The following is a 15,820-nucleotide window of genomic DNA, read 5'->3' on the forward strand; positions in this document are numbered from 1 at the left end:
TTTTCTACACAAGAAGTACGTACTGTAGCCAAAGTACAAGGCATGCATGTAGGCTGTTCCTAGGCCCATATTAACAAAATTAAGACTTATGGGAAAAATCATGCATCCAAAATATATGATGTCATAACAGCTGGACTTAATGAATTCACACTGCCCACTGGCAAAAAAAAAAAAAAAAAAAAAAAAAAAAAAAGCACCATTAGAAAAGCTTTTGAATAATTTATTTGAACAGAAAAAAAAAAACATTAACCATAACATTCATGATGTTGCTAATAGCATATGCTTTTAGATGACATTTTTATTTGAAATGCACAACAAAGGCAATGATGAAATCTCTTTTGTTTAAGAATAAAAGATGGAGAGAAGGTTCTTTCAGAGGAAAACAATATTTTGTAACAGCTATGTAACATCATAATATCATGTCTTAAAATTATTACATTTTATAAAAGTATTAAATGTGAAACTTGTTAAAATGTATCAATTGTCACTTCTTGATTTAATTAAAACTTGCTCTAGAGAAGGGCTTCTTAACGACATTCAAGTAATGTTATGCATTAAGTGCATATCAGTAAAGTGGGTAATTATAGGGTGCTGTTTGCTTTCAGTTCTTCTGTGTTCTACATCAGAACACCAGTTCAGTATTGGCAGAGGCTGATCATGTGATCAGCAGTTCATGTTCTGAAGATGAACAAAGGTCTTAAGGGTGTGGAATGACTTGAGGGTGAGTAAAAAAACATTTTTACGTGTTTTCACGTTCCGTGTAATAGAATCGCCAATTACTAGGGAACTTTCAACAGGATTCTCAGTAGGTGCATCACTGAGTGGGGAGAACCTGTTTGATGTTCTAATCGGAACGGAACAGTGGTGTTTTCCACAGCTAGGCTGCCTCACAGTCACCCAGTTGCCCTGCTGCACTGGCTCTACAGCCAGAACCGAACACTGTACAGAGTAGTCGCATCCAAAACGGTATCTAAAGCCCTTGCAATCTTACTATCTTCAATTAAAGTTTGGATGCATGTCTCTAATTCTGAGATTCTCTCTGTCAGCCTGACTATCTCCCTACATTTATGACGTGTAAATCTCACCACTGACAGAGACAACTATGCGAAGCATGTGACAGACAGTGCAAGTAACAACAAGACTAGAGGATGACATGACTCACCATGTAGACTGATCCGACTTACCACAGTTATTTGATGGACTCGAGTCGTAGAAAAAGGAACGCATGAGAGAAAAGGATGGTACATGGCCCGGATGACAAGCTAGCGAAATGCTAACGCACTGTGATAGCGATTTGGATGAAAAGATTAAACGCTAGTGACGGGATAGACAATATTGGATATATGTTGATGATAAAATAGACAAGCAATGATAAAAAATAGATTCAAAACAAAGCACTACGGAGCTACAGACGCAAACTATTCAGCAGCGAGGCAGAGAGGAGCAGAGTGGAGCAATCGATCAGCCATAAGATAGATATTATTTACCTATTATTTTATAGAATTTTATATTACCGTGTATATTTCTGAAAATGAGTATGTATGTTTAATGTTACCTGTTTTGTCAATGTTCAAATTCTTTTTAAAGTGACCTCACATTGACTATTTTCTTGTTGTTTTCTAGTAGCCTGTATTGTCAAGTCAGTCAAGTCAAGTCATTCTTCATTTATATAGGGCTTTTCACAATACATATTGTTTCACAGCAGCTTCACAGTGACAATAGGAAAATTCTTATCGAGCTAAAGCTGGTTTTTGACTGAATCACTTCCACATTGTGAAATGTGATTCCATTTAAAGCATTAGTAATCTGGATTTGGTAATCTAAGAAAGTGTGTAGCTGGATCAGGGTGATCCAATGCTGACCTTTTTTGAAGTTCTACCAAACTTGGTCAAGACAGTATTCAAATGCTTGCAGACATAGTAGCATGGCTTTATATCTTCTCTTGATAGTTGCTTAGAAGTACTTTGTCTCACTTTTTTGTGCATATTTTAACTGATAAACTGTGTTTGATAATCTCCTGTAAAATAATAAATAAATAAAATAAGTGTACTTCATCTGTAAATACATACCTTAGCAACCTTTACCTTGGTTTGAATTAGCTCACCAGTTCGCAGCTTAAATACTTGTAGTAGTTGCCTAATTACATGCACTCTAAACCCTAATAAGTTGAGACTACTCAAATGATTTGAGGAAAGTGATTCCCTCAGTTCCATTGAGTAATGGGGAAATTGACAGCTCAATTTAATTGAGTTGACCCAATGTGGTATTTATTGAATTAACTTAAATGTTTAAGTACAGATAACTTAAAAGGCAGAGTGAAACAGTATACCCATGCTTAACCTTTACACCTGCCTGTCAACACATTTACAAAAATGAATTAGATATGAGCAGATTTTTACAAATCTAAAAGTTTAAGTAAGGTACGAAGAACGGAGCCCTGTTCTACTCTTAAAATCTGAGGAGGTTAGTAAACATTGCATAGAGGTAGTGGACTCAGGATTGGGCTGAATGTTTCCAGAAGTCAGAAAATACAAAAATAGCAAAGCAAATTCACTTTCCCTGTTGTGCCCATTTAGTTCAGGATGCAGGGTTGTGCTGAATAATATACTGCACTGCTCTGGCTCATAAAATTGTGACAGTCATATGGTGATTTGATTTTACATGGAGAACAGAGATGTACTGAAGGAGTTTAGTAAATCTTAATTTAAAACATCTTGTCCTAAGTGGTTATGTGCAGAAAGACTTTGAATAACATACATGGCACGAACACAACCCACAACACCCCCCCCCCCCCCCAGCCCATTATTATTATTTTTGTTATAGGTTTTATTTTCTACGGTTCTTGTTTTGTTCCTATTGATACCATTTAATCCAAGTAATTTTGCATGAATTAAAAAAAAAAAAAAAAAAATGTAGAAAGTGAGAGTAGTTTCCAAAACAACACAACATAGAAATCACTGAGCTTTGTAAATGTAATGTTGAGGATGATGGGAAGAACTATTATCTGTCATTAACTGAATCCACCCAGCATAGTTAATCAGAGGAAATGAAACTGAGTGAAACAGATGTGGTCATCTTCGTCTCCTACATGAACACTTTTAATGGCCATTAGGAGAAATTATGCTCTTTCTTGTTGTCCAGTATTACATCGTCACAAATGGCTGTAGTTAAATAGCGCACAAAGACAAATAGTTCAAAAGGAAACAGGTTTTAATAGAATAATCCACAGATGACAACTGGAGAATCACAACTACGTTACATGGACAACACAGAACACAGAATTGAGCAAACTGAGGGCTTAAGAACACACAGATCGTTAACATACTGTAACAGACAACACCTGGATAGCTCAATTAGTGACGATGGTAACAGACAAAGGCAAGGAGGAACTGACAAAGGGAAAAACAATGAGGACTGAATCAAAACTCAAAAGTAAACTAGACAGTGCATAACCCTGGACAATCATCTTGTTCAAATCTCTTAAATAGTTACACAAAAGTATGACAGGTATGTGATAATGTCTTAACAACAATAAATAAGAGTTACTCAAATCTATTTTATGTTTTTAAGGTACTGAAACAAGTCAACGTTACAATTCAGTTGTGGCAGAGATGAAGCTGAAACGGACTTCAACAAAAGATGGGTTTATTCACATAGAGAGCAGCACAACCGAACTTAAAGTTAACAACAGAACAGACAATGGCTGCGTCCGAAATCGCCTACTCACTGAGTAGGTACTTAATTTCAGTAAGTACTTACATTACGAGCCTAAAAGAGTTGGTACTAATCTCGTTGAGTATGAATGTGATCCGGATATAATCCGCCATGTTGACGTTATCATGTGACCTACGACGTTATCACAAGCGCAACAACTTTACAACAGGTTTAATTCATATCTGTAAATATCTTGAAATTTATTTATTTTTTTTAACCCTACTAATGTGACCCACAGTTTTATCCTTAAAGATAGGCTATATATATATATACATAAAAAAATAATAAAATTATAAAATAATTGCATATAAAATAAAGAAATTAACAACATATTCAAGAGATCGCGATTTTGGGTTTTCATTAATATATATATATATATATATATATATATATATATATATTGAAGCCTTATGTTGAATTATTCCGATATTTAACCTTGTCATTGTGCTTTTTTCTGTGTATATAATCTATTTTTTTTTTGTCATTATGATTGCTCATTGTTAGTTCTGCAATAATAATATAATAAAAAAAGATATGAGTGACAGGTGCACTAACACCTCACAGCACCAGTAACTTGACAACGCTACCTTGTACGGTTTTCATCAGCATTTGCAATATCTGCACAAAGAAGATGTCAGACAGCTGCTTGAAGATCTCACCTTTGGAGAAGACTAATGTATTACTACTAAAGATAAGATTACCCCAGAATGAACAGCATTGCTAGACCACCCTAACACTTAATAATAAATGCTGACCAATACTTAATCATATTAATTTTTTACAGAAAATAATGTATTATTAAAACAAGCAAATCGTAATGTTTACTAGACAAATACAACCAAGGTGAACACATCTCAATATACAGTCAAGCAATGAATGCATGAATAAAATAAATATATTTTATTTACGGACAATAAGAAACATAAATGAGTTCTAGAATGAATAAAAGTAATCATCACAATAAATAAATATACAAGTCAACAACACATGAAACAAAGCTTTATTCAAACTTATTGTTCTTACAATCGCATATTTCAGCCCTGCTGCCATCTCACACAGCTGTGCCAATTCTGCAGCTATATTTTGATGAAGCAGCTGACCACCATGAACACCTTCACCTGTCTTTGCCATCTATAATGTTCCTCATTGCTGCTCCTCTCAATGGGGTCATCTTTGATCCAGAGGATGAGGAAGATGATGATGGACCCCTGAACCTCACAACCTTGAAGCAGGAGTGGGAGAAGATGTGCAGGTCAATCTGGCTGCTGCTGTGTCTGCTCCAAACATTCATGTGCTCTCCATGAACAAGACTACATGTAAAACATTTAAACCGATTGAAACGTTTAATAATTCATGTCAGAATTCTGTTTCCTGACATATTTCATTCAATATTTTTACAATTACGTGCTATTTTTTTGTTTCAGCTTTATTATTTTAGTGGTGTAGTGGGCTAAAGGTAAGCAGAATGTTGCTGGTTCGATCTCCGCAGCTGTCACCATCCTTAATCAAGACACTTTACTCCAGGTTACTCCATGGGGATCATCCCTGTAATAAGAGCACTGTATGTCACTTTTGATAAAGGCATCTGCCAAAAGCAAACCTGTAAATAAATGTAAATGTGATTTTTGTAAATCCTTTTTTGTTAGTGTCTTGGGCACAAACACTCAATAAAGCTGATTATTTCTTAAAGTTTACTTTTTCAAGGTACTACCATAATATAAATGCATACATACAGTTTCTATTTGGGGGCTTAAAGGGTTAGTTCACCCAAACATATAAATTCAGTCATTATTCAGGTTTCTTTCCCCCACAAATGCCGCCATCATCTTGCCTTGCAGGTCCTGCTCCACCACAAAAGCTCTGCAGCAAACATACCGACATCAAGAATCAGAAGTGCTGTAATAACTCTGTTTGAAATTACAGTAATTAAAATAAACTACAAGTAAATATTTAAATAGATTTGTATTAATTTCTGTAGTATACTCACTCAAAGCCATTGACGCCATCATTCCTTCATCAGCCTCTCTCCACTGGATAAACACACGTGTGCTCATCTGTCCCTGTAACATCCAGACAAGATTCAAGTTTCCTCTGAGATTTATGTGCTACATTTACATGTTTAATACTACATTTACATGTTTATGATGTGTTAACTCACTTCTTATCCAACTGTATATAATTTACCAACAGTACTAACGGACAAATAAAATAGATAACTTAGATCTAGTTACTTGTACATTTGTTTATTTACATTCATTCCTGTACATTTACTTCCATTCATGTAAAGTGTTGGGAACAGACAGTGAATTCTACATAATAGCACACATCACTCAAGATGTATATTTCATATTGTGATGTACTCATTACCTGCAATACTTATTGAATATTTTCCTGTCAGATGTTAAATAAACATTTAGTAATCAACTTTATGATGTATATGGTTTGGAATTCATGTAAATCCACTTTGGAGACGAACGTGTGTTTATTGAAGCTCCCCTCTTAGCTGTACACAATAAAACGTGTTTTTACAGCAGTATCACAACTATACTACACTGACTAGCGTCTTTACACCTCTACAGTAGTTCAACAAATGTGATTTTAACACAAGTAACCAAGTTTTTGGTTTTTAATACTCACATTTGAAAACATCCGCGCCGCTTTTCTCCTCCGTGTTCGAGTGTGACGTATCCTCTCCCGTGGCCTCCTGGGATAGAAGAGTGTCCATCGGATGAACACTTCAGAATCTGGGCGGGAGCAGTAGGCCATCCGGGAACTTCTCGACTACTCATTTATGATTACTGAGGATTTCGGACATACTGCTCCTTTCACGTACTGTTTTTCCCCTACTATATAGTAGATAAGTAGGCATATTCGGACACACTTCAAGTAGACGCACGTCCGAATCTCGCGAGAATTAGACATCACCCAGGTAATTCTCGCCTACTCTTTTATGAATACTTTGGATTCGGACATACTTTTTCGCTCGCCTACTGGTTTTCCCCTACTATATAGTAGAGAAGTATGCGGTTTCGGATGCAGCCAATGAGTGCTGGGGAGTGAGTCCATTATAAAGGGTGTGCAGATAATGAAGTCCAGGTGCAGGGAGTTCATGATCAGCAGGAGGGTAACGAGGAAGTGAGTGCAGGTGAGAATCAGAGAGGATGATGGGAGATGGAGTCCAGGGGAGATGTGACTTGTAACAGTCAAGTCACCTTTATTTATATAGCGCTTTTTACAATGCAGATTGTGTCAAAGCAGCTTTACAGTGATAACTGGTAAATAATTTTGGCTGTACAGCAGCTCTTAAAGAAAATGGTGTCAATGTTCAGCTTAAATAAATTCAGTATTAAATAAGTTCAATATTTATTCCATTGTACAAATCAATAATTAGTTAATTTATCTATATATCAGCACTGGAGAAAACAGTGATTTCATTGTCCAGCTCAGTTCTGTTCGAATACAATGGTGTCAGTGCAGACAGATCAAAACATTGTTGAATCAAGCATAGTGTTAGCTCTGGCAGGTCATGTCAGTCAAATTTGCATCAGCTCACTCTCAGCTGATCCACGTCTGCCTATAGGAATATGTATGGTGTTATGAGATTTTCAGTTTCTGAGATTTTCGTTTTCAGTGGGTTGAGCTTACATGAATATTCATGAGTTTTCCATGAGTTCATGCTCCTCCTTGTACCCTATAAGGTTTAATTAATTATTTAAAAAAAAATTAAATAGTTTCAGTGTGGCGACATAAACTTATGCTTACACTTTAGTTGTTTATTGTTTCGTAACCGTTTATAATGTTTTTATTAGCTTGCACATTTTGTCCATTCATCCCTGACTGAATGATTGCAAGAATTCACTGTGTATAGGATAAAGCACATCAAACTTCAACTAGTCGTATACATTGATTTAATTCCGTTGTACTATTTTTTACTAATTGTTATCATTTGTTAAATGCAATAACTGAAATAAACCTGTATAAAATGTATCTGTGGACTAACAAGTGTTTTGATCAATCGTGTTGTGATTATTCCTATATTCTTGTTAATTTTGTAAAAATAAGCCAAATTACTAAAGACCACACACTAACATGAATGTGTTGTTTTAAATAAAGAAGTAAAATTGGGATTAAACAAAATTGTATGGAAGTATAAGTGTGAAAATTAAAAGTGTAAAAATTACATTTGGTACAACTACTGTAAATGAGAAAAATACTTCATGGCTTTTTACAAAATAGAATAAGCAACCATTTTGATGTTCACAAAATAAATTACAAATATGCATACTGGCAAAATAATGTATCAAATTATTATTATTATTATTATTTTAATGTTTTAATTGAAAAGTGTACTTGTGCTTATATAATAATATATACACTACCTTGGGGATGTCAGTCTGTTAGTTTCAGTTTTCAAGGACTTTCAGTTTGTTTTCTATTGTCACATGTTCCTTTGTTCAGTTTCCCACCACTCATCTGTACCCTTGGTTTCCATCATCATTAGTTCATTTATGTCAGCTGTGACCCGTTAACCCAGTCCGTGTATGTTGTGTTATACTTGACTGCCTGCCTGTTTGATTGTTCATTAAACCTGTATTTTGGATTTATTCTCTTCATCTGTGTCTGCCTTCCTGCGTCCCAGCATGACAAGGGACACTTGACACTTAATGTTTTTGATCTGCCTGCATTGACACCATTGTATGAGAACTGAAACATCACTGTTTTCCCCAGAGCTGCTGTATAGATAAATGAACTAAAATACAGGGCTCTCAAGTTTTGGAGACAGGCAAGAGTGACATCCCCCCCCCCCATAAAAAAAAAACAAAACAAAAAAACAACTTTCGCCACCTTCTCTGGGTCAGCATCCTGTAACCTGCCCTCAGGGTGAATGAGATGATGTTTATTAGTTGTCTTTTACCTGACACCTTTCAAAGACAGATGCAATGATTATTGCATCCACAGTGTTTCCCACAGGATTTTGTGAGACTGTAGTGGGTGGACATCGGTTCCTGTGTGGGGGTCCGGGGGCATGCCCCCCCGGAGGAAAATTTTGTACATTTTAAATTTAAATGCATGAATCTAGTGCATTCTAAGAGCAAAATTAAGTGACTAGATCAATGAAGAAATTTGTTCTCTTGTAAACAATTTTGTGCTCTAAAAGTAATTTATTTATTGCTGATGGTTGGGCACATTAGTCATGTACACAACATATAGTAGGCTAAATGAGAGTTCGTAAGTGGTCAAACATGTAGAGTACACATTTAAACCATTAAAAATATGTAGCAAAAGAGGTTACCTTTGTTGAATTAATTTATTTGTGGGAGCCTGTGTCTGTATTTGTGGAACTAATGGTCACTCTTTGATTTGTTAACCAAAACAGAATGCACTAAACACACCACTTCATTATAGATAAAAATAAAAAATGAATAAGAATATATAATCATAAGCTGACCAATAAATAAATAAGTAAACTAGGTGAGTATATAATTCAGCAGCAAAAAGTATTCTAGCCTAATTCTTGGAAGAAAAAAAAAAGCTATGGAATGGCTTCAGATGACTTTGAATATAGGCAAGGCAAGGCAAGGCAATTTATTTGTATAGCACATTTCATACACAATGGTAATTAAACATACAATTATTAAAACTATTTGGAGAGAGAGATGTTTAATGTAACAAAATGTCAGTCATCGTGTGATAGCAAAATATAACTAGGCCTAGACTACTTGTTCTGAGCAGGTGTCAATGAACAGGCTGTAAAACTGTTGGCTAAGTTCAGACACTCATGAAAAACTGATGCTGATTATCTGATTATCTAACAGTAGTCAAGTTGTCATTGTTTGTGTCAAACAAGTTGTGAATTTGTTGTAACATTAAAACAGGAGATCATGACTTACTCTGTGCTCAAAGTGATGCTCAGAGCTCCAGTGGTTTCCTCTGTGGGTGAACGAGGATGATGGTGAACAATTCCAAGATATGCTTTTTTTTCATTGGTTGTTGCGTTAAATCTTACCCAGATACAATAGTGCTATTTTCTGATTGGCTATTGTGTAGCCTCTTTCTTTTTTTTGATTGGCTGATAAGTGGCAGGTTCGAGACGCGCTTGATTCCTTCCCGGTTCCAGAGAGAGCGGCGCGGCCAGATACATTTTGGGCGCTGCGGCATATTAAATATATGATAAATAGTTTTTCTGCGTGAGAAAGATACCACTCTGCGTGTGGCGGGAGTGCGTGACAAAAGACCGAAATGAGTGACTGTCACGCTCAATGCGTGACACTTGAGAGCCCTGAAAATAATAACTAATGTTTTTTTAGAACCGAATGAATAACTATTGAACTTAAGCTGGAAAATGACACTATTTTCTATAAAGGGGACCTATTATGCAAAATTCACTTTTGCATGGTGTTTGGACATAAATGTGTGTTAACAGTGTGTGTACACAACCACCCTATAGTGATAAAAATCCACCCACTCCTTTTTTTTTTTATCCCCATAAATCATAAGCAGTGTCTCAGAACAAGCCGTTTCCAGATCCTTGGCAGTGTGACGTCACAAAAGCCACAGGCCCCGCCCACGAATAATGACAGACACTGACGTTTGAACGTAGAACCGCCCTGAGCGCGTTCACAGCGAGTTGTACAGTCCGCCATTGCTGCACTGACGAGAATGTGTCCCAAACGTTTTAGGTGTTCTGTAGCTGGATGGATTAATCCACATAGCTCTCTTCATTTACTCCCTAAATGAGGTTGATTAACTTGGTTTTCCAGAAAATTCTCCCTCAGTTCTGTCAAAATTCGTGTATATCTGCGTGAATCATTTCACACCGGACTGCTTTGTGAACGAATATCAATACAAAGGGACAAAACAAAACAGAGACTGTGCTAACAAAGTGCTACTCGATATACAAGTAAAAACGTTTCGTGATGCAGCTTAGAGTCTCCAGAATGATACTGGATACGACAGTAATGAAGGTGAGAGCACTTTATTACAGTTCATCTGAGTTTATTTACGGGTATGAAGTTTATTAAGCACCACCCGAAAGGCATAAGGTCTTTATATATTCGTTTACTGTTAGTTGTAGTTTCTGTGTTATTTGCTATGTATGTTGGTAATACAAGGAAAAGAGAGAGAGTTTATGGATAATATAGTAACATAAAGTGTGAGTTTTGGAGATGGCACAATAAAGAGAGGGGTGGGTTTGTTTGGGTTGATTTCAAATATCAAATATATGTTTAAAAGCTTCTTATATTGAGGTTTGTTTATTTTGTGAATTTAATTACTGGTTGCTTGCATGTATGTCAGTAGTGAGTATAAATGCCCACTAGCTGAACTTGCACAGGGTTGTCAGTCTGTGATGGAAGTTGGAGAGTGAAGAAGCTGTTGAAGGTTGGAGTTGTTGAGAAAGAAATCTGTTTTAATGTTATTTATTTTTTACTTGGTTTACTATAGGTTAATTATGTCATTAGAAACAATTTAAGTATGTTGAATCTTATAATACATGAAAAAAATAAAGTCTGAAAACTAAAAGAGAAGTCTGTTTTATAGTATGACATAATGTACTGTAGTAATACACATCTTCAATCCTCTGATCGTAGTAATATGGTGCTGTATGTAATGACACAAGTAATGAGAAAAATGTAACGATTATAGTACATGTTAAAATCCCTTTGTCTACTGCACTTATAAACACTTCATTTCCAATTGGTTACAAAGATTGAGACTTAATGTGCAATATATCAATGTATAGGCAGTTTCTGTATGTATTCACTGATGCTGATTTGTTTTTATTCACTTTGATTTTGTTGCTGCCCTAATAACATAAATTAGTTTTCCAGTCTTTTAGCAGCTGGTGTCACGGTCACCGTCTGTCTCACCTTCCCTGGACTCCATTTCCCATCATCCCTCCTGTCACTCATCTGCTCACACTCAGATATCACCTGCACCTGATCTCCATCATCTCATCAGCACAGCAGTATTTAAGCACACACTTCACCACAGCACTTTGTCTGGTCTTGTTTGTTTGTTGTATATGGACTCACTTACCTGTCAGCACTTACCTTGTCCAGTGTATGCTACTGTCTCCAGCGTCTCCCTGATCATCTGTGTCTCTAGTGTCTTCCTTCCCTGGACTTCTTCCACACTCCATAAGTGAGTGCTCGGCTGCTCAGCTCCACGATCTCCTCCATCCATCTGCAAAACAAAGGACTGTCAGTATACTCATTCGATATTACTATCCTGCTCATTATACATTTCTCACCTGCTTGTTTGTCATACCTGCCTCAGTCAATAAAGCCAGCCAATTTTGTAGTTGATGACTTCAGCGTGAGGCTTATTCAGGTGAATGCTGAAAAACTACAAGCTATATTAGTCAAGACAGCTGCATGTAATATATAAAGGTGTATATGTTCTAACCACATTTGCACTTGGCCTCTGAAAATGTGGAGAAAACTTTGGTAAAATAACTAATCGAAACAATTGACTCCTGGATTCCACTGTGGAAATTGGAAATTTGCATAATGAATCCTTGAATGCAGCCTCTGGTCAACCAAATGCTAGCTAACTCCCAAACTTGGTAATAATTTAGGCAGCGGAGGTGGATTTATCAATCTGCATGTTAAAGTTGTAGGGAAGGTTGCTCATTGGTGTTCATTTAATCGATGTTAAGCTGTTAGTGTTTCCTTGTTTACACAAGCTCTCAACTTTTTTTTTTTTTTTTTTTTTTTTTTTTAAAGTCTTTTAAGAAGTTTATGTGGGTGTAAACTCTTGTAATTAAGTTTACTAAAGCATTTTTAATCTTGTGCTCCGCATTTTGCATTTATTTAACATTTGTAATGCTTTACATACCTTTGTTCCCAAAACCAGTAAGGAAACCCTTATACTAGTACTTATGTGTTTTTGTCCCATTTGTTTGACAGTCAATTGTAGTTGATAGTGCTTCTCACAATAGTTTCCAAGTTCCTTTATTTCCCACTATTTAAGCTTGTTTATGCCTCTTTGTTGCAGCCTTTGTGCTGCTTTGCATTTGCACTTTTTTTGTATTTATGCCTTTGTGCCCTCCTGTATGAACTTTTTTTTTTTTTTTTTTTTAAGGCTTATTTTTTTACCTTTGGTATTTATGAGCATTTTATGAATTTTTATTTTTTTTTTTCTCCTTTTGGCATGGTCCTTTATCATGAGCCTCTATCTGCAATTTATTTATCCTCTTGTATTCTTGTATGTCACTTGTTGTAGTAGTCGTTTATATATAAATTTATTCCTCTTATGTTTTTGCCCATTTTAAGCTGATTTGTGGCTCACTGCAGTTTTGCTTTTAATTTTTGTATTTTTGCTTTTCACTTTATGACTTGGCATAAGGAGGCATAAGACTAATGAAGGGCCCATCAAGTGCAATTAAGCATGTTCTTTAATTTTGTCACCTAAGCCTTTTTAATTTTATTGTTCATTTATAGTTCCTCTGCCGCCTTATTGTAGTTCCTACTTTTATGCAACTTGAATTTCTTCAAACTAGCTTTAAAGCATTATAAACATGACTTAAATACTTATGCAGCTTTTCTGACAATCCCTTTCTATCTGTGAAGCTACTTTTGCACTGTTTTCCCGGGGGCATTCAATATGTATTATTACTGATGTGCCTGCATTGACACCATTGTATGTGAATTGAGCTGGACAATGACAACATTGTTTTCTCCAGGAGTGCTATATATAATTTAAATAAATTAATAACTAATGACTTTTACAGTGGAAATAAATCCCTACTGAATTTTCTTTTAAGCTTCTTTTGAAGCACATGCAGCCAGGCATATACCCTTATCCTCTTTCAGTATATTCTGTGACCCACTGTGGTTATGCTTTTTGTATTTATCATTTTAATAGCATTTTATTGAAGTTTTTATTTATACACTTTTCATTGTTCATTTTTTTGTTTATGCATGTTTTAATAAAATGTTGAGTGTAATTTCATGTGTTGCTTTTCTCTTTATTGTAAATGTAAACTTGTTCGTACACTTTACTGCAAGAAATCACCGTGCCCTTACAACATTACCACTGGTAAAGTTCAGCCCTTTTTGCAACGCCCTCTCTGTTTGGAGACCTAACTTGTGAAGACTGAGGGTCTACCAGTAGAAGTTTTCTGATCAAGGCTGTAGAGAAGTCAATTAACTTGTTTTACTTCTCTTCTTCAGTTCAACTTTTTTTTTTTTTTTTTTTTTTTTTTTTTTTTTCTCTATTCCCCTTTTATTCATTACTCCTGTCTCACATGCAAGATATTATGGAGTTCCATTAGCCCCCCCCCCCCCCCCCCCTACCATTTACTTGGTAATACAGTTTTATGCAACACTACTTTGAGTTTCCTGTAGTTAACCAACTTGATGTACCATGTCTTCTAGGTGAGTGGTGCAGCTTTTGATGATTTTCCAGCTGTTGTCCTGTTTCTTGGTCTCACTTGTCACTGACAACTTCAGCACTCACCTAGGTAAGCCTCCATAATTTAGCTCTACTACGCACTCTTTGGTAAACTGATTGAAAGTTGACTCCTGGTCTTTTTTCATACTGAGCTTTTTATTGGGTTAAGCATGTTCAACCAATGCAGCATCTGATCAACCAATGTTGAGTATACTAGCTGGGAGAACAGGATGGAGTCGTTCACCTGCAAGGGGGATATCCAAAACCACAAGCTCAGGCATCAGATAGAGGCACCCAAAACTTTGTTTTAGTCAAATTATGCAGCATAGGTATATTTAACAATGCATATTAAAGTTTTAGGGATGGTTGCTAATTGGTGTTCATCTAATACAGTGTTTCCCAAACTTTGTAGAGTAGTGTCCTTCTGCATATTTGCTGTATCAAAGTCCTTCCGTGGACTTTTTCGCTTTGTACTTATTTATGCTGTTAAAATATGTGTTAGGGTTAGTTAAATTTTTAGCTTTTTGTATTCATGGCTTTGTCTCTTGTACCATCTAAGCTTTTGTTTGTTTCCTTTTGCCTGACTGTGCATTTGGTTATACACTTTTAATTTTCTGTTGATGATTTTGCCATTTGTATTCTACCTTTCATTTTTTTTGCATTACTTGCCATTTTTGCTATTGTATGTCCCTTTACCATTTTTATTGTATGAAATTAAACTGAATTTTGTCTGCCTGTTATACTATTATACAATCTATTTCATTGTAAATCTTTGTATGCAATTAGATAACAGACTTTAATGCAATTATTTTTATTTATTTATGCTCCTTTATTTTTGTCTGTACCCTTTTATTGTATGTCCCTTTTATTCTACCTGTGCACATCTGCTCATTTTATATGCTTATAAAACTGTTGGAACCAGTTTACTGGTTGAGAATTTTAGTCAGTTGGCTGCAGGTTAATATTCAAAGCCTCTTTAGCTCATATATAGGAGTGCTCTGCACTCAGAGAATTGGGCAGCAGAGATGCTTTTAGCAAGGTACACTAAAAAGCTTCAGGGATGGTTGATCATTGGTGCATTGTCAACATTAACAAGATATTTAAGTTTTCAGCCAAGCATATTTTGGTATTTACAATTGCTCTACATTTCAGCTGTGCTTGTTTGTGTTTGAGACTTGGAAGATAATCAGTCTTGAGTCACTTCTGTTATAGTTGGTGTAATTTGCTCTTTAATATGCTGTTAAAGCTGTCTGCATGATTTATGTGTCCCTTTTAGTTTGTCTTTGCACTATAAAAAAAATTAAATAATTCTAAGCCCTTTTTTAGCTGTGGTATTATGTTGTGACTTTTTGCACTAGTACTTTATGCAAGTTTCATTTCTTTTTCCCCTCTTAAATGGCTTTTTTAATGCCTGTTTGTCTGTCAGTTAAATTTAGTAATGCATTTTCTTTTGTCCCTTTTTTTTATTTTTTTATTTTAAAGGCCCGAGGGGGGTTAAGGGTCGGAGGGGGGTTAAGGGTCGGAGGGGGGTTAAGGGTCGGAGGGGGGTTAAGGGTCGGAGGGGGGTTAAGGGTCGGAGGGGGGTTAAGGTCGGAGGGGGGTTAAGGGTCGGAGGGGGTTAAGGGTCGGAGGGGGTTAAGGGTCGGAGGGGGGTTAAGGGTCGGAGGGGGGTTAAGGGTCGGAGGGGGTTAAGGGTCGGAGGGGGTTAAGG

At 36.0% G+C, this 15,820-nt stretch overlaps 2 long non-coding RNA genes across 2 annotated transcripts; one reads left to right on the forward strand and one right to left on the reverse strand.

Annotated features, from left to right (window-relative positions):
- Window positions 1–5,432: 5,432 nt before the first annotated feature.
- On the reverse strand, window positions 5,433–7,062 carry LOC125259182. The gene is made up of 3 exons (XR_007182744.1): window positions 6,352–7,062; window positions 5,702–5,774; window positions 5,433–5,574 (listed from the first exon to the last, which is right to left on the reverse strand). It is a non-coding gene; the product is annotated as an uncharacterized LOC125259182 (long non-coding RNA).
- A 4,637-nt stretch (window positions 7,063–11,699) lies between these two features.
- Window positions 11,700–15,005, forward strand: LOC125259181. Its single transcript, XR_007182743.1, has 3 exons — window positions 11,700–11,915; window positions 14,094–14,179; window positions 14,279–15,005. It is a non-coding gene; the product is annotated as an uncharacterized LOC125259181 (long non-coding RNA).
- Window positions 15,006–15,820: the final 815 nt, after the last annotated feature.

This window comes from Megalobrama amblycephala, linkage group LG23 (genome assembly GCF_018812025.1).
Source record: "Megalobrama amblycephala isolate DHTTF-2021 linkage group LG23, ASM1881202v1, whole genome shotgun sequence".
NCBI classification, from domain to species: Eukaryota; Metazoa; Chordata; class Actinopteri; order Cypriniformes; family Xenocyprididae; genus Megalobrama; species Megalobrama amblycephala.